This window comes from Heterodontus francisci, chromosome 34 (genome assembly GCF_036365525.1).
Source record: "Heterodontus francisci isolate sHetFra1 chromosome 34, sHetFra1.hap1, whole genome shotgun sequence".
Taxonomy (NCBI): domain Eukaryota; kingdom Metazoa; phylum Chordata; class Chondrichthyes; order Heterodontiformes; family Heterodontidae; genus Heterodontus; species Heterodontus francisci.
Genome location: NC_090404.1, coordinates 37,466,674 through 37,485,438, shown reverse-complemented (window position 1 = coordinate 37,485,438; position 18,765 = coordinate 37,466,674). Strand labels below are relative to the sequence as shown.

The window sequence follows — 18,765 nt, the reverse complement described above, 5'->3', positions numbered from 1 at the left end:
CCCCAAAACCTGTCCACCATCAAGTAGTCAGAAGTCAGGAGTGTGATTGAATATTCTCCACTTGCCTGCATAATTTCAGTCACAACAGTACTCCAGAAGTTCAACACCAGCCAAGACGAAGCAACCCGCTTCATCACCACCCTATCTACCATCTTAAACATTTAATTCCTCCAGTATGATGCACAGTGGCAGCAGTGTGTACCATATACAAGATGCAGTGCAGCAATTCACCAATGCTCCTTTCACAATTCCTTGCAAACTCGCAACCAGTATCACCTGGAAGGACGAAAGCAGTAGATGCATGGGAACACCACCAACTGCATGCCTCCCTCCAAGTCACACAACATCCTGACTTGGAACTATATTGCTGAGTCAAAATCCTGGAACTCCCTCCCTAACAGCACTGTGCATGTACCTCACCATATGGACTTCAGCGGTTAAATAGGCAGCTCACTACCACCTTCCCAAGTGCAATTAGGGATGGGAAGTAAATGCCAGCATTGCCAGGGACCCTCAGATCCCAATAATGAAGAAGAAAAAGAATGGATAATTATCTGAGGAAAGAAATGTGCAGAGCTGCATGGAAAAGGCGGGTGTGTTGGACCAGCTGAGTTGCTCTTGCAGAGAGCTTGCATAAATATGAAGGGCAGAAACACCTCCTTCTGTGCTGTAACAATTTTATGATTCAATTCTATTCTGTTATATAAAGGAGACGTTTTGCTCCAACTACACAATCAGCTGGTTAGACCACACCTGGAATACTGTGTATAGTTTTGGTCTCAGCCCTTTATAAAGGATACACATTTGCCTTGGAAACAGGGTAGTGAAAATTCACCAGAATGTAGCCAAGGCTCTCATGGTTAAATTATGAGGTGCGATTCATTCAAGCAGGCCTGCATTCCTTGGAATATCGGAGGTTAATGGGTGATTTGATTGAGTATTTTAGGATTAGGAAATGAATTATTAGGGGAAATAGAGAGAAACTTCTTTTTTCAATAGTTGCTTTAAATGTGGTGCGTTGTGCTCTCATCTTGAATCTTAGAATAACAGAATTATAGAAAGTATAAGGTGCAGAAAGAGGCCACTTGGCCCATTGCGTCTGCGCAGTCAAAAAATGATCCGCACCTTCTCTTCCCACCTTCCAGCATTTGGTTAGTAGCCCTGAAGATTATGACACTTGAGATGCATATCTAGACTCCACTTAAATGAGTCGAGTGTTTCTACCTCAACTACCCTTTCAGGCAGTGAGTTCCAGACCCCCACCACTCTCTGGATGAAAAGATTGTTCCTCATCTCCCCTCTAATTTTTATACCAATGACTTTAAATCTATGCCCCGAGTCACTGACCTCTCTGCTAAAGTAAATAGGCCATTCACCTCCAATCTATTCAGGCCCCTCAACATTTTGTCCATTTCAATCAGATCTCCCCTCAGCCATCTCTGTTCCAAGAACAACCTCAAAATAAAGTAACAGCCCCATTTCCCAAAGCATTTCTAAAGATTCACAAAGCTGGAGACTAGATTTTCCTTTTGGAACTTTTCGATTTTGCACACTCCCAAGTGCAAATAGTTTCCAAAACAGCATCGCGGTCCTTCACCTTGCAACATGCCCTGGGATGAGGAAATTCAGTGATGTGGAGATTCAGGACACGTGGCGGCCAAATACAAAGCAGCTGTAAGCAGGAAGGCCACCAGACAAAGGACTGGAAGGAGAGTAAGTGCTGCAATCTGTGTGATGAGGACACCTGGACAAGACCTACCCAAAAACGCAGCCTCAGTTACACACAAGCAGAAATAATCAAGGAGGAACAGGAGGAAGGAACAGCAAACATGTCTGCTGCAAAGTTCCAAAATGTAAACAACATTGACTCAGAAATGACCGGGTTGGATTTGTCCTGCATTTTGTGTACAGGACATACCTGAGCAATTTCCACATTGCTGGGTAGGTTCCAGTATTGTAGCTGTACTGGAAAAGCTTGGCTAGGGGAGCGGCAAGTTCTGAAGCACAGGTCTTCAATTCTATTTTCAGAATGTTTTCAGAGCCTTTGCAGTATCTAATGCCTTCAGCCGATTCTTGATATCACGTGGAGTGAATCATATTAACTGACGATTGGCATCTGTGATGCTGGCGACATCAAGAGGAGGCCAAGATGGAACATCCACTCAGCACTTTTGGCTGAAGTTGGATGCAAATTCTTCAGCCTTGTCCTTTGCACTGATGTGCTGGTCTCCCCCATCATTGAGGATGGGGATATCTGATGCAACCTGATCATGCGTTATCCTCTTTAATACATCCTGAGCGTTCTTTATCCTATCTGATAGATCCTGACCCTTCCTTAAACACTTTGAATCTCCTTTAGCTCATGATCTTCTCTAATATGCTCTGTTATTTCTTTGATATACTCTGAGAATCCCTTACTGTCACTGTACACACTTATAGCCTTTAGATCCTCTGGTTAACATATTAACCCCTTATATTCCCTCTTAGCCTCGATAATCCCCATGTCCTTGTGAATTCACTAAGAAACGCTTAGATTCTCTGAAACTATGAGAAAAGGGTTTTGAAAGCCATGGCACAGATCGATGTGTGTGGAAACGGCTGACTTTACAGCGTATGCAGTAAAATAAAGAGCAAACTTGTGTGTGAGAAGAGCACAGAAAAGTTGTGCCTGGAGCGGCGCCCTTGGGGCAAGGAAACAAAAAAATCAAACCATTAACTTGAAAGCATAAAATTAAAAACAGACAATGCTAGAAACATTCAGCAGGTCAGGCAGCATCTGTGGAGAGATATTCCTTTCACCAGGATACAATGATCCACTTTGATACTTCACATAACTCAGATCTTACACTCTCCACATCTCCCTGTAAGGAAGAGTTTGGGCTGAAATGATCGTTTTGTAGATTTGAGCAAACAGAGTAAGGCAGCAATACATAACTCCCCAACTGCGGCCTGGGGAAGGATGGAACTCAGATTCAGGAATCTTGGATGTGTTGATAAAAGGAATAAAAGAACACATTCTTCTTCAACACAATAACCTTGAGGATGGAATTCAAAACCATGTGTGCAGGTGTAATGGATTCATGGGCCGTCGACTGAACCTCTCGGTCACATCGTCCCAGGAACACGGCTCAGAAAGTTCTCATATTTCCTTCATTCTCATTACAAAGCCCTGGACTCAGAGAGTGCACAGCAAGAAAACTCACTTTTAATTACCAGTCATCAGTGCCAGAATTTAATCTCTATTCACGTGGTTATGTGGATTTATGTTCCCGTCTTATGAGCGACTGGGTTTCCAATCCCAATGCTGTAATAATTTGTGTTATATCGTCAGAAAAGCTGCTCAGGTGGAAAGTTCAAAATCAAAGCAGGAGATGTTGGAAATATTCACCAGGTCTGTTAGTTTTCGTGGAGAGATCATCTTTCACTAAAAATATCTTTGTCTAACAATCCGTGTTAGACTATCGCAGCTGATTGAGTGGGACTGTGACTGTATAATGGTGAATACTCTGTGTTGTGGTCACAGCAACACCGATCAAGACAGAGCTTGTTTTACATCTTAAACCGGCTGCTGTACCTGCTAATGGAATGCAGCAAATAACCAATATTTATTCCTTGAAATTGTGCTTCTTCTTGATGGATGAAAACTATTGTCTCCTTTTACATCATCGCACTTACACATGCCTGTGCTTCAGGCTCCAACATTCAAACCCACCTCTTTTCTCAGATTATTCCTTCCACTATTAATACTGACTTCCTTCCATTTTATTTTACTGCAGCTTAGCCGACTGTAACATTCACTTTCATGTTCTTAAAGCCTTTCTGGGCTACCACCGCTGCACATGCTCCATTCACACCAATGTTTATTTGGGCCTTGAACTCAGTCCATACATTTAGGTCTGAGTGACCGCTCGGCAGACACACACTGCAAAAGCAGGGCTGGCCATTGGAAGGACAGAGTCGGAATGCTGATAATATTTCTTTGTGGAATCTTCTTTGACAAGGGATGTGAATTGAGGAACTGGGTTTTGATTTCGTGGCAGCTGGTGTTTTTCTCATGAAATGTGTTCTTTGATGAAGTAACGGAGACATTTGATGAGGGCAGTGGTAATGTGGTTGCTGTTGTGGAGATGGATTTTCAAAAGTCATTTGGTGAAATACCACATAATCAACTTGTTAGAAAAATTAAAGTGATGGAATTAAAGGACCAGTGAGAGCCTGGTTACATAATTATCTGAGGGATATAAAACAGAGAATAGTGAGAAGAGAAGAGGACTGATTTCCAGGGTGATGGGGAAAAGCTGGATTGTGGGATTAAACTGATTGATCTTCCAAAGAGCTGGCACAGGCTCGGCGGGTCGAGAGGCTTCCTTCTGTGCAGTAAAATTCACTGATTCCATCATGTAAATTTTCACATCAAACGGGAAATGTAATGCAATTCAACGTTCAAAGACAATGATTCCCAGAATATGTGTAGTTCAAGGCATTGTACCATGCTGTGATGGCCGAGTAGTTAAGGTGATGGACTTGAAATCCAATGGGAGTTTTTCTGCGCAGGTTTGAACCCTACTCACAGCGAAGTGAGTCTTATTTTCCTCGAGTTGGCTGCTCTATTTGCTGATTGGAAATGTTAAAATGGTTCAATATCAATCAGATATTGTGGAAGCTGAACAAACGGTGAGAAATAAACACAAAAATCAGCCTGCTGGAAGTGAACAAAAAGGGAGAAGCAATTGGCGAGCTTCTCTGGTGGTCGAATGGTTGGAGTTCAATGCACTTACTGCAACGACCTGGGTTCGATTCCTGGTCAGCAAATGGTCAGTAGTTGCTGCCCTGACAACTCACAAACGTGACTTACATTTAAAATAAAAGAAACAAGTAAATGGTCAGCACCTCTGGCCTTACCTGTGGAGGGAGAGAAACACAATTAAAGGTTCACATCAGTGATTATGCACCAGAGCTGAAGAAGTCAGAGATGTGACAGGTCGATGACAGAGCTCGGAAAGTTAAAGGGAACATGTGAAGGGCTGTGACAAATTACAACCCAGAGTGATGTATTCTTTTAGTTTAGTTTAGAGATACGGCACTGAAACAGGACCTTCGGCCCACCAAGGGAGGATGGGGCAAGGAATATATGGATGGCAGACATTGGGGCAGCTTTTTCTGCTTGCTGTTCAAACTGCACAAATATCATTCCTGATCAACCAATCACAACTGCTCTGTCAGCGAATCACACTGGACTGAATGACCTCCTTCTGTGCTGTACCTTTCTGTAATTGTATGTTTGTCATTTCTATCACCAGCTTTGGAAGCAGACCTGCTGAATGACATTTTAAATGGTGCCAACCCTTCACTGCAGCTCAGCTCATCAAAACATTCACTGATATTATCGGCCTGTTAGACATCTTCTTGAGTTACATCTGCTGAACAACATTAGCTTCTTGCAGCTCCGCTTTCTTCACACTGAAAGCCAGTGAGAAATTATGCACAGTTTGAAATCTAAGCAGCGGGTAAAAGATTGGAAGGAGAGTGTGTCTGGAGATAATTGCTAATGGGAACAACTCTTGCACATTCCAGTATTCAGTATCTGGAAGAAGCAGGAAGATGAGATCACAGTGCTTATTTATCCTGTTATCTGCAAAAATCCATCGCTTCTCAATGTCCTCCATCTTTCATTCCCACTCCCTGCTTTCCAGGGAAAGCTGGGATTCCTGAATTCGGTGTGTTCACATGAAGCAGCGAATTCATCTGGGAGCTGGAGGAACAGAGAGAGCTGGAGAAAAAGCAATGATAGAAGAAGGAGATCCCACATGAAACTGGCAGAATTTGATGTGTGTCAGTTGTTTCTATTGATGTATGATGGCAATGTGTTGCTTTGCACATTTTACAGGAGTCGCATTGATGAGGTTGGTGCATCTTGGAAATTGAAACTTGTACATCTGCAGCTTTATGCTCTTGTTAACACATTTGGTGCTGTCATTGCCTGAACAAGTCTTTTGTGTTCTCGCTAAACATTGGATTGTTTTAATGAGAAACAAATCTGTGGTGAAAGTGGTGAAGTGAAGATATAGCAAAAGCAGCATTGAGCAGCTAACTTGCAGTGAAGTCTGGCAAATTCACTAGTGCTCCAGTGATGAGAATTCTGTGCTTTTTCCACTGCAGACCTGGTTACATTCCTGGTCAGGGGATGAATCTTTCTTGCTGCAGTATGAACTGTCACAAAAAGAATGCATTGCTTGCTGAAAAAAAAATTAAAAAGCTCATTAGGGATAATATTTGTTCTTCTGTTCTCTTTGTTCTTTTCTTCTCTTTTGCCCCACCCCACTTAATTTTCTTGAAATCTGCAACATTTTTAACCTTTGCCAGTTCTGATGAAAGGTCACTGACTTGAAACGTTAACTCTGCTGCTCTCTCCACAGATGCTGCCAGACCTGCTGAGTATTTCCAGCACTTTTGTTTGTATTTCAGATTTCCAGCATCTGAAGTATTTTGCTTTTATATGAGGGTTGATGAGGCTGGCATGCTTAATTTAGTCTTCATGGATTTGAGCAAGGCTTTTAACAAGGTCCAACATGGAAGAATGGTCATCAAATTAAAAGCTTATACGATATTAAGACACCTGGCAAGTTGTATCCAAAATTGACTCAGTGGCAGGAATCGAAAGGTAATGGCAAATGGGTATATTTGTGACTGTTAGCCTGTTCTCTGTGGGATTCTGACCTCTGGGGGAGCCTACATTTGGGAGTCTCACCTTTTTTCTTAGTTGGAGAATATTTGTTCTGAACTCTCTTTGCTCCTCATTGAATGCCTCCCACTGCTCTGACACTGATTCACCTTCAAGTAGCTGTTTCCAGTCCTCTTTTAACAAATCAAATCTCCAATTAGTAAACGGGACATTCTCACAATTTAAAATTTTAATTCTTGGTCTCTCTTTATCCTTTTCTAACTATGCTAAATCTAACTGAATTATGATCATTGCCACTAAAATGCTCTCCCACTGATACCCCTTCCACCTACACAGATTTTTTTTCCTTAACACTACGTCCAGAACTGCCCCTTCTCTTGTTGGGTTTGCTCAGCATTGGCTAAAAATTCTCCTGAATGCACTGTAAGAATTTTGCTCCATCTATACTTTATGCACTTCAGAATCTTCAGAATTATCCATAAATATTGAATCTTAATTTCCACATTGATAAACATTGGATTGAATTTGATGCAGCTATAGAGCAGTGTCATTGAGCAGCACGAAAGGAAATCGGTATTAAATTAAGTTAAAACTACAATTATCTATCACTGTGCAGTGTGAGGGCACCTCATGATGCAATGGTCTCTGCTCAAGACAAATTCTTAAAGAGAACATCCCCTCTAGCATTATTTAACTCTGCTAATATTCCCTGTTGTATTTTCAGATAAAGCTGCACCATAAAACATTTTGATGTCTTGAAAATGTGCAACCTCCCCAGGTAGCAACTGAACACTCATTCCCCAAGTGATCGGTAGGGATACTCACCACTGAAGTAATAAGAAAAAAACCCACAACCCACACTTGTACACTTGTACATTCCATACCGAAGCATCAGGACAAGTATTGCACTGTTACCAGACCTGGGTTCATCCAGCAGCCCCAGAGGAAGGATCTTTATTCCAGACAGTCACTGAGGAGAGAGAAACAAAGAGAGAAAAGGAGAAAGAGAATGACAGAGCGATCAATAGAGTCTGGAGTAGATGCTGAAAGGAACAGATTCACAATTCCGTACTTTACTTCATTGAGATTGACAGACAGAAAGCAAGAAAAGACACAAAGATGTACATTTAAACAGTGCCTTTCACGTCATCAGGATCTCACAAAGCACTTGACAGTCAATAAAGTACTTTTGAAGTGTGGTTTCTTCTGTAATCTCATGACAGAGAGAGACAGAGAGTTCGACAAAAATACTGATTCAGCAGATGCCAAAATATGATCTTAAGAATTACATCTCAATATGGAAACTTTATTTCCAGGTCTGTATAAATCTTATTGTTTGTTTGATTCCGGTTCAGTAAATGTAAACCTGAAGTTGAGTGAATAAATTTGCCTCTAATCCCTGATGAAACAGGGACAAAGCTTTCCAAATTCTATCAGGTCACCTTCCAGCCTTCTCTATTCTCGAGGTTTTCCTGTTTGCTTTAACCTCTCCATTCTGGTAAAAGTTGTGAGTGAACATTTATTTTCCTGTTCACTGTGAGACCTGGCAGCAGTGGAAACAATTCCTAATGTCCGTGCGATTTGAAATTCTTCTTTTTTTGTTTATTAATTCATTATCTTGATGTGTTTATTATCTTAACCACGAGACTATGACTTCTTGTTCTCTATCTGTTTAAATGCTGCTCAGTAAAAATTTCAATCATCCGCTGATTTGTAACACATGGGCACTGAGTCACTGAACAGTCTCCACTCAAGAAAATGCAGAAAGAGACAAACTCATCTTGTATTATTTTTACTCTGCTATTTTCCTCTGCAACATGTTAAAATAACGCCTTACAACTAAAATAAATCAAGTTTGTGAAGTTAAAAATCCAGTCACCTCCTCGGGGAATTGAACCACATTGATAGACATAGAGTGAAACACACAGATATGTCCACCGAGAGTGAGGGAGGCCAAAAGAGAGACAGGCAGCCGGAAAGAAAGAGTGTCTCCAATTTGGCAGATTTTTGTTCCATTTCTGAAGGTACATTTTGAAATGCAAATGAGTAAATCCTGGAGGGATTGAAAGGTGCAGGATTTTATTACCTGTAATTGATGATTGGTTCTGTCAGTACCTGGTTAAACTTTGAAATAATCAGAAAGGTAGACAGCAGGGCACGAGCACTCACACAGAATTCACAACAGATTGTTAAGTTTATCATCTTAACCACTCGACTAAAAATGCATGCAATAAAGTATTATGCCTGGTAAATGGAGTTCGGTCATAAAAGCATCAGCAAAGTTAAAAATAATCTCGCCCGATTTGGGTTGAAACTTAGCACAAAAGCAAAAATACGGTTGCTGCTGGAAATCTAAAATAAAAGCAGAAAGTGCTGGAAATACTCAGCAGGTTCACCAGCATCTGTGGAGTGAGAAACAGAGTTAATGTTTCAGGTCAGTGATCTTTCAGCAGATCTCGATGTCACCTCTTCTTCTGCCAAAATTTTTCAATCTGTACTCTCTGGATCTTCAATCCTTCAGCCAATAGAAACAGTTCCTCTTTAATTCTTGGATCTAAACCCTTCATTTAAGCATACGATCAATTCTCCTCTCTCCTTCTCTGCTCGAAGATGAACAACCCCAGCTTCTCCAGTCTATCCACGGATGTGGAATCTCACATTCCTGAATTATATTTTCCTGCAGATTGAAGACGTCAAAAGCCAAAACATTTGATGTTTTCAACACGGCTGCTGAAATAGCCAGAATGTCAGGAGCTTCGAATCATTTATAGATCATTTAAAGATGACTTCGGAAAAAATCACCTCGTGCTAACTTAAAATAAATATGCTCCCCAGGTTGATTGCAGTGCAATGTTTCCATAAAGTTAGAGTTATCATCTTTCTTGTATTTGGGAACAGTCCCCAGTTCAAAACCACGTTGAAACGTTTTCAAAACGCATTCCGTGAAATACTAGGAAACCTTGAGTGATAGACATTCGTCAATCCATGTTCTCAAATTGCAATATATCACAGATTGTTACATTTGCTTTTCCTCTGTACAGTTCTGTGCACTCAAGCTGTCCACAGCGTCTTTCACTCAATTTCCTTTCTGCCCCTGTCAGAGCAGAAAGTCACCCTCAACGTTGAACATTACAGCTGATTTCTGTTCAAATTTGTGGGCGATTATTAAAGGATCATTCCGTGCTACCTCGGTTAATAACAGCCGGTCAAAGCTTCATGTCGCACATGGAAACAGTTACATCAATTATTCACCCATTCCCAATGCCACAGTCAGTGAGACCGGGACAAGCAGCAATATTCTAAACCCACACTCTCCAATCACCCACTGTCAACAGAAAACAACAAATCAATCAGAGGGTTACTGTACATCCATGGGACACGGGACATGACAGCCCGGGCCAAACATCCTCATACTCTGAGCCCAATGAATGAGTCACAAGCAATAGTAACAACTTTCGAAATCGTTCCCATGTAAAATGTGTTCATGTTATTTAAAAGCAATTCCTCAGTAAAATGGATTGCAATCTTTGGAAGGCGGTGCAGCTAAAAAGTGGAAGATGGGAATGATGTTATTGATGATTGAGTGGAATGTATTGCATCCTTGGGCGTTTGCTGATCAATTTCCTTTTACATCTTGGAACACAAAAAAAGCTGAGGCACCAGGAGGAAACCAACAGTTATCTCGCTTTAATGAGAGATATGGCAACGCTACCGTTGGTTGCCTAGCTACCTCAGTCAATAGAGCATGAGATTCTTAATTTCATGGTCATGGGTTGGAGATCCATGTTCACTGTGATTGTTTTAAACTTTGCTGCTGCTTTCAAGGGCGAGCCCCAGCTCTCCATTCCTCCACCACTGTCACCCGCGCTCAAACTGTATCTTTCTCCAGCACGCTGTTGTGAATGTCACAATTCCTGATTTACAAGTGAAAACTGTCCTCCTTATCACTGGCCATGTGAGAGACAAGTTTGTAGATGCAGCCGAATGTGCAGTGAATGATTATACTTTAAAAGTGGGAAGTTCCAGTGCAGCTTTTGTACCAAAACAAAAAAGATCTCAGTCACAGAATGAGAATGGTCACTTCCTGGGGGACAAATAGCATCGGATCCACGTCGAAAAGGATTCCAATGACAATGATCAGATTCATTAGATTCAGAGAGAAAAACTCCGAAACTCATCCTGAACGCAATTTACATGCAGATGAGCTATGAGGAAAGATTGGATAAGGCTGAGTTTGTATTCCTTGGGACAAAGGAAGCTACGGGGAGATGTAATGGAGGTGTATAAAATTATGAGGGACCTGTTTCTCATCAGACAGGCCAGAATGAGGTTTTCATTGCTGAAGCCACATTTAGCACTGTCAGTAGAAGAAAAGCAATCAAGACAGAAAGAGAGTCATGATAGGGGTAGAGTGGGAGAAAGAATTCTGAAGTTGAACCAGAAGGTGAGAGTGAAGATTCATCATCACAAGTGGTTGAAGTGGCGACCAGGAAGAGTGGTGGAAGATGTGGTCCTCGTACATATTTAGTCAAGATGTTTTGTAGTGGAAAAGTTAGGTTTGTACATATCGTTCATTTTTTACCTTCAGAGGTTCGCAAAAAAAAGAAGGAAGTTGGAAAGAATCAAATGTGTCTGATAAATCAGATAGTTTTGTTACGAGTTGAGCACCAATAGTTACTCAAACACAAATCATGCCCGAAACTTGTGCAAGAAAATGTTTGAGTTCAGATCCAAGGCACAGTTAGAGAGACATGTCTGATGAAATGGAAATTTCAAATGCTGCTCAAGGTCAAAATCAGCCTCTGTTGGAGAAACCTCTCCTCAGATTCAGTCCAAGATGGTTCAAGGTCTTTCCACAAGTTCTGGAAATTTGAGTCAGGATAGAAGGTGCCAGAGAAGGTGCCAAGAAATGTGTAAGGTCAGTCCTAGTAATTACAGGCCAGTTGGTTTAACATCAGTAGTGGGTAAGATTTTCGTAACAATAGTCAGGGAAAATATCAATTTACACGTAGAGAGGTTCGAGGTAATTAAAATAACCAGAAGGGATTTGTAAAAGACAGATCATGCATGACTAATTTAATTGAATTTTTTGTTGAAGTAAAGGAGAAGTTTGATGAAGGGAGTGTGTTGAATGTTGTTTATATGGATTTTAACAAAATATTTGATAAGGTACCACAAAATTGTGACTTATGGAATAGGAGGGATCAGTGTCCATTTGAATAAAATATTGGCTTAAGGACAGAAAACAACGAGTCAATGAAAATGGTTGTTTTTCAGACTGGAGAATGGTAGACAGTGATGTTCCCCAAAATAGCAGAATTTCAAAATTTGCTGATGACAACATACTTGGAGCTGCAGCAACCAGTGAGCATAATATGAATAGCCAACAACAGGATATAGATAGAACATAGAACATTACAGCACAGTACAGACACTTTGGCCCTCCATGTTGCGCCGACCTGTGAAACCATCTGACCTACACGATTCCATTTTCATCCATATGTCTATCCAATGACCACTTAAATGCCCTTAAAGTTGGCGTGTCTACTACTGTTGCAGGCAGGGCGTTCCACGCCCCTACTAGTATCTAAGTAAAGAAACTACCTCTGACATCTGTCCTATATCTATCACCCCTCAACTTAAAGCTATGTCCCCTCGTGCTTGCCATCACCATCCGAGGAAAAAGACTCTCACTATCCACCCTATCTAACCCTCTGATTATCTTATATGTTTCTATTAAGTCACCTCTCCTCCTCCTTCTCTCTAACGAAAACAACCTCAAGTCCCTCAGCCTTTCCTCGTAAGACCTTCCCTCCATACCAGGCAACATCCTAGTAAATCTCCTCTGCACCCTTTCCATAGCTTCCACATCCTTCCTATAATGCGGTGACCAGAACTGCACGCAACACTCCAGGTGCGGCCGCACCAAAGTTTTGTACAGCTGCAGCATGACCTCGTAGCTCCGAAACTCGATCCCCCTACTAATAAAAGCTAACACCCCATATGCCTTCTTAACAGCCCTATTAACCTGGGTGGCAACTTTCAGGGATTTATGTACCTGGTCACCAAGATCTCTCTGCTCATCTACACTACCAAGAATCTTCCCATTAGCCCAGTACTCTGCATTCCTATTGCTCCTTCCAAAGTGAATCACCTCACACTTTTCTGAATTGAACTCCATTTGCCATCTCTCAGCCCAGCTCTGCAGCCTATCTATGTCCCTCTGTAACCTACAACATCCTTCGGCACTATCCACAACTCCACCGACCTTCGTGTCATCTGCAGATTTACTAACCCACCCTTCTACACCCTCATCCAGGTCATTTATAAAAATGACAAACAGCAGTGGCCCCAAAACAGATCCCTGCGGTACACCACTAGTAACTAAACTCCAGGATGAACATTTGCCATCAACCACCACCCTCTGTCTTCTTTCAGCCAACAAATTTCTAATGTAAAGCACTAAATCTCCTTCAATCCCATACTTCCGTATTTTCTGCAATAGCCTACCGTGAAGAACCTTATCAAACGCCTTACTGAAATCCATATACACCACATCCACGGCTTTACCCTCATCCACCTGTTTGGTCACCTTCTCAAAAAACTCAATAAGGTTTGTGAGGCACGACCTACCCTTCACAAAACCGTGCTGACTATCTCTAATCAACTTATTCTTCCCAAGATGATTATAAATCCTATCTCTTATAGCCTTTTCCAACATTTTACCCACAAGGGACAGGAATGGATGTTGTGGGTTCCGGGATTTAGATGTTTCACTAAGAACAGAGAAGATGGTAAAAGAGGGGGGGTCATGTGGCATTGTTAATCAAGGAAAGTATTACAGCAGCAGAAAGGACGTTTGAGGACTCGTCTACTGAGGTAGTCTGGGCCGAGGTTAGAAACAGGAGAGGAGAGGTCACCCTGTTGGGAGTTTTCTATAGACCTCCAAATAGTTCCAGAGATGTAGAGAAAAGGATAGCAAAGATGATTCTTGACAGGAGCGAGAGTAACAGGGTCGTGGTTATGGGGAACTTTAACTTTCCAAATATTGACTGGAAATCTATAGTTCGGGTACTTTAGATGGGTCAGTTTTTGTCCAGTGTGTGCAGGAGGGTTTTCTGACACAGTATGTAGACAGGCCAACCAGGGGGGATGCCACATTGGATTTGGTACTGGGTAATGAATCCGGCCAGGTGTTAGATTTAGAAGTTGGTGAGCACTTTGGTGATAGTGATCACAATTCGGTTAGGTTTACCTTAGCGATGGGCAGGGACAGGCATATACAGCAGGGCAAGAAATATAGCTGGGGGAAAGGAAATTATGATGCGATTAGGCAAGATTTAGGATGCGTAGGATGGGGAAGGAAACTGCAGGGGATGGGCACAATCGAAATGTGGAGCTTATTCAAGGAGCAGCTACTGCGTGTCCTTGATAAGTATGTACCTGTCAGGCAGGGAGGAAGTTGTCGAGCGAGGGAGCCATGGTTTACTAAAGAAGTTGAAGAGCTTGTCAAGAGGAAGAAGAAGGCTGATGTTAGGATGAGACGTGAAGGCTCAGTTAGGGCGCTTGAGAGTTACAAGCTAGCCAGGAAGGATCTAAATGGAGAGATAAGAAGAGCAAGGAGAGGACACGAGAAGTCACTGGTGGATAGGATCAGGGAAAACCCTAAGGCTTTCTATAGGTATATCAGGAATAAAAGAATGACTAGAGTTAGATTAGGGCCAATCAAGGATAGTAGTGGGAAGTTGTGTGTGGAATCGGAGGAGATAGGGGAAGTGTTAAATGAATATTTGTCGTCAGTATTTACAGTGGAGAAAGAAAAGGTTGTTGAGGAGAATACTGGGATACAGACTACTAGGCTAGATGGGATTGAGGTTCACAAGGAGGAGGTGTTAGCAATTTTGGAAAGTGTGAAAATAGATAAGTCCCCTGGGCCAGATGGGATTTATCCTAGGATTCTCTGGGAAGCTAGGGAGGAGATTGCAGAGCCTTTGTCCTTGATCTTTATGTCATCATTGTCGACAGGAATAGTGCTGGAAGACTGGAGGATAGCAAATGTTGTCCCCTTGTTCAAGAAGGGGAGTAGAGACAGCCCTGGTAATTATAGACCTGTGAGCCTTACTTCGGTTGTGGGTAAAATGTTGGAAAAGGTTATAAGAGATAGGATTTATAATCATCTTGAAAAGAATAAGTTCATTAGAGATAGTCAGCACGGTTTTGTGAAGGGTAGGTCGTGCCTCACAAACCTTGTTGAGATTTTTGACAAGTTACCAAACAGGTGGATGAGAGTAAAGCCGTGGATGTGGTGTATCTGGATTTCAGTAAGGCGTTTGATAAAGTTCCCCACGGTAGGCTATTGCAGAAAATACAGAATTATGGGATTGAAGGTGAATTAGTGCTTTGGATCAGAAATTGGCTAGCTGAAAGAAGACAGAGGGTGGTGGTTGATGGTAAATGTTCATCCTGGAGTATAGTTTCTAGTGGTGTACCGCAAGGATCTGTTTTGGGGCCACTGCTGTTTCTCATTTTTATAAATGACCTGGATGAGGGTGTAGAAGGGTGGGTTAGTAAATTTGCGGATGACACGAAGGTCGGTGGAGTTGAGGATAGTGCCGAAGGATGTTGTCGGTTCCAGAGGGACATAGATAGGCTGCAGAGCTGGGCTGAGAGATGGCAAATGGAGTTTAATGCGGAAAATTGTGAGGTGATTCACTTCGGAAGGAGTAACAGGATTGCAGAATACTGGGCTAATGGGAAGATTCTTGGTAGTGTAGAAGAACAGAGAGATCTTGTTGTCCAGGTACATAAATCCCTGAAAGTTGCCACCCAGGTTAATAGAGCTGTTAAGAAGGCATATGGTGTGTTAGCTTTTATTAGTAGGGGGATCGAGTTGAGGAGCCACGAGGTCATGCTGCAGCTGTACAGAACTCTGGTGCGGCCGCACCTGGAGTATTGCGTGCAGTTCTGGTCACCACATTATAGGAAGGATGTGGAAGCTTTGGAAAAGGTGCAGAGGAGATTTACTAGGATGTTGCCTGGTATGGAGGGAAGGTCTTACGAGGAAAGGCTGAGGGACTTGAGGTTGTTTTCGTTAGAGAGAAGGAGGAGGAGAGGTGACTTAATAGAGACATATAAGATAATCAGAGGGTTGGACAGGGTGGATAGTGAGAGCCTTTTTCCTCGGATGGTGATGGCAACACGAGGGGACATAGCTTTAAGTTGAGGGGTGATAGATATAGGACAGATGTCAGAGGTAGTTTCTTTACACAGAGAGTAGTAGGGGCGTGGAACGCCCTGCCTGCAACAGTAGTAGACTCGCCAACTTTAAGGGCATTTAAGTGGTCATTGGATAGACATATGGATGAAAATGGAATAGTGTAGGTCATATGGTCTCACAGGTCGGCGCAACATCGAGGGCTGAAGGGCCCGTACTGCGCTGTAATGTTCTATGTTCTATGTTCTAACCGAAGTAAGGCTCACAGGTCTATAATTACCAGGGCTGTCTTCTTGAACAAGGGGACAACATTTGCTATCCTCCAGTCTTCCGGCACTATTCCTGTCGACAATGACGACATAAAGATCAAGGTCAAAGGGTCTGCAATCTCCTCTCTGGCTTCCCAGAGAATCCTAGGATAAATCCCATCTGGCCCAGGGGTCTTATCTATTTTCACACTTTCCAAAATTGCTAACACCTCCTCCTTGTGAATCTCAACCCCATTTTGCCTAGTAGTCTGTATCTCAGTATTCTCCTCGACAACATTTTCTTTCTCTACTGTAAATACTGACGAAAATATTCATTTAACACTTCCCCTATCTCCTCTGATTCCACACACAACTTCCCACTACTATCCTTGATTGGCCCTAATCTAACTCCAGTCATTCTTTTATTCCTGATATCCCAATAGAAAGCCTTAGGGTTTTCCCTGATCCTATCCGCCAATGACTTCTCGTGTCCTCTCCTCGCCCTTCTTAGCTCTCCCTTTAGATCCTTCCTGGCTAGTTTGTAACTCTCAAGATAGGGTAGTAGAATGGACAGAATGTTGGCAGATAGAATTTTATACTGACAAGTGTGAAGTGATGCATTTTGACAGAGGGATTAAGCAGAGGCAATGTAGATGTAAAAGCATAGTTCTAAAGAATGTGCTGGAACAGAGGGACCTGGGGGCGCAGGTGCATAGATCTTTGAAGGTGGCAAGATATATTAAGAGAATAGTTAGGAAAGCATAAGGAATCTTAGGCTTCATAAATAGAAGTACTCAGTCCAATTATGGTGAACCTCTATAAAGCTCTGGTGAGCAACAGCTCTGTCCTGTTCTTGTCAGCACATTTCAGGAACGATATGAGGGTCCTTGAGAGGGCGCTGAGGAGATTTAGCAGAAGGGTTCCAGGGATGGAGCATTTTAGTTACAAGGTTAGGTTGGCAGAGCTGGGCTTGTTCTCCTTAGAACAAAAGAGATTGAGGGGAGATTTAATAGAAGTGTACCAGATTATGACAGGCCTGGATAAGTTAGACAAGGGAAAATTGTTCCCATTAACAAACGGCACAAGGAGTAGTGACCACAAATTGCCAGTTCTGTGAAAAAAAGGATGTTGGGGAGTATGAGGAAGCACTGTTTTTGTATCTCAAGTGATAATGACCTGGAACTCGTTGCCCACAAGGGTGGTGGAAGCAGAAATGATAAATGCCTTCAGGAGGAATTCTGAGAAAAGCAGGCTTGCGGGGCTATGGGTATCGAGCCTGACTGCGTTGCTCTGTGCAGAGCTGGCATGGACCGAGTTGTCTCCTTCTCTGCTGGAAATAACTATGAAGTTTTGCAGGGCTCTCACCGCACGTGGCTCCTGTTGCTTTCATGCCACCTCATCCTTGTTTTCTATCCCTTCTTCTGGCCACTTCAGACGAACTTCTCTGCAGTGTGCAGCTGTTTCTCATTGCACCCCGTTTCTAAAATTCAGTGCTCCAGGTGAGGCTCGAACTCACAACCTCAGCATAGCTCATTAATTGCACTGCTGTATAAGTACCACACGCTAACCATTTACGCCACTGGAGCCACATTGCTCCCTAAATAGTTTGGGGAATTACAGGCAAGTTAGCCTAACATCAGTCGTCTGGAAAATGTTCTCATCTGTGACAAAGGAAGTATTAACAAGCACTTGGAAAATCATTGTCTGGTCAAACAAAGTAAACATGTTTTTACCGAATGGAAATCTTGATTGACAAATTTATTCCAGAATTCTGAGGATGTAGCTGAAAGGGCAGACAAAGGGGAACCAGGAATGTAGTATAATTGGATTTCCAAAAGGCATTCGGTAAGATACCATCGAAGATTAATATACCAGATAAAGGTTCATGGAATTGAAGTAATATATTAGCATGCAAGGAGGACTTAGAGGTTAATGGACAGAAAGCAACGAGGGATTGATGGAGCATTTTCAAGATATCAGACCGTAACTCGTGGAGTGCCTCAAGGATCAGTGCTGGGGCCACAGCTATGTCCAATACCGAGAGTGTGGTGGAAGCAGATTCGGTCCTGGGTTGAAGAGAAGATTGGTCCTTATCATCATTGATGCCAGCCTTTAGATAATTTCATTAAATCCACGTGCTATCAAGAGACGGGTGAAGGCACTGAAAATACAAAACACGATGGGCCCTGATACAATTCCAACTGTCATACTGAAGACCTGTGCTCTCGAACCAGCTGTGGCCTGAGAGAAGTTGTTTCAGTACAATTGCAAAAAGCACATCTTCCTGACAATGCGAAATTTGCCCAGCTATGTCCTGTCTACAAAAATCGGGAAAAGTCCAATCCGCCCATTAATTACCCCATCAGTCTACTCTCAATCATCAGCAAAGTTGTGGAAGGTATCATCGACAGTGCTATCAATAAACACTTACTCAGTAACACATCGCTGACCGATGCTCAGTTTGGATTCCACCAGGGGCACTCAATTCCAGACTTCATTACAACTTTGGCCAAACATGGAAAATAGAGCTGTATTAGAGAGGTGACAGTGACTGACTTTGACATCAAGGTAACATTAGACCCAGTATGGTTTAAAGGAGCCCGAGCAAAACTGGAGGCAAT

The 18,765-nt window shown here is 42.4% G+C and overlaps 1 non-coding gene across 1 annotated transcript; it reads right to left on the bottom strand.

The window, feature by feature from the left end:
• Positions 1 to 17,635: 17,635 nt before the first annotated feature.
• Positions 17,636 to 17,730, bottom strand: trnai-uau (transfer RNA isoleucine (anticodon UAU)). The gene is made up of 2 exons: positions 17,693 to 17,730; positions 17,636 to 17,671 (listed from the first exon to the last, which is right to left on the bottom strand). It is a non-coding gene; the product is annotated as a tRNA-Ile (tRNA).
• Between the last annotated feature and the right edge of the window lie 1,035 nt (positions 17,731 to 18,765).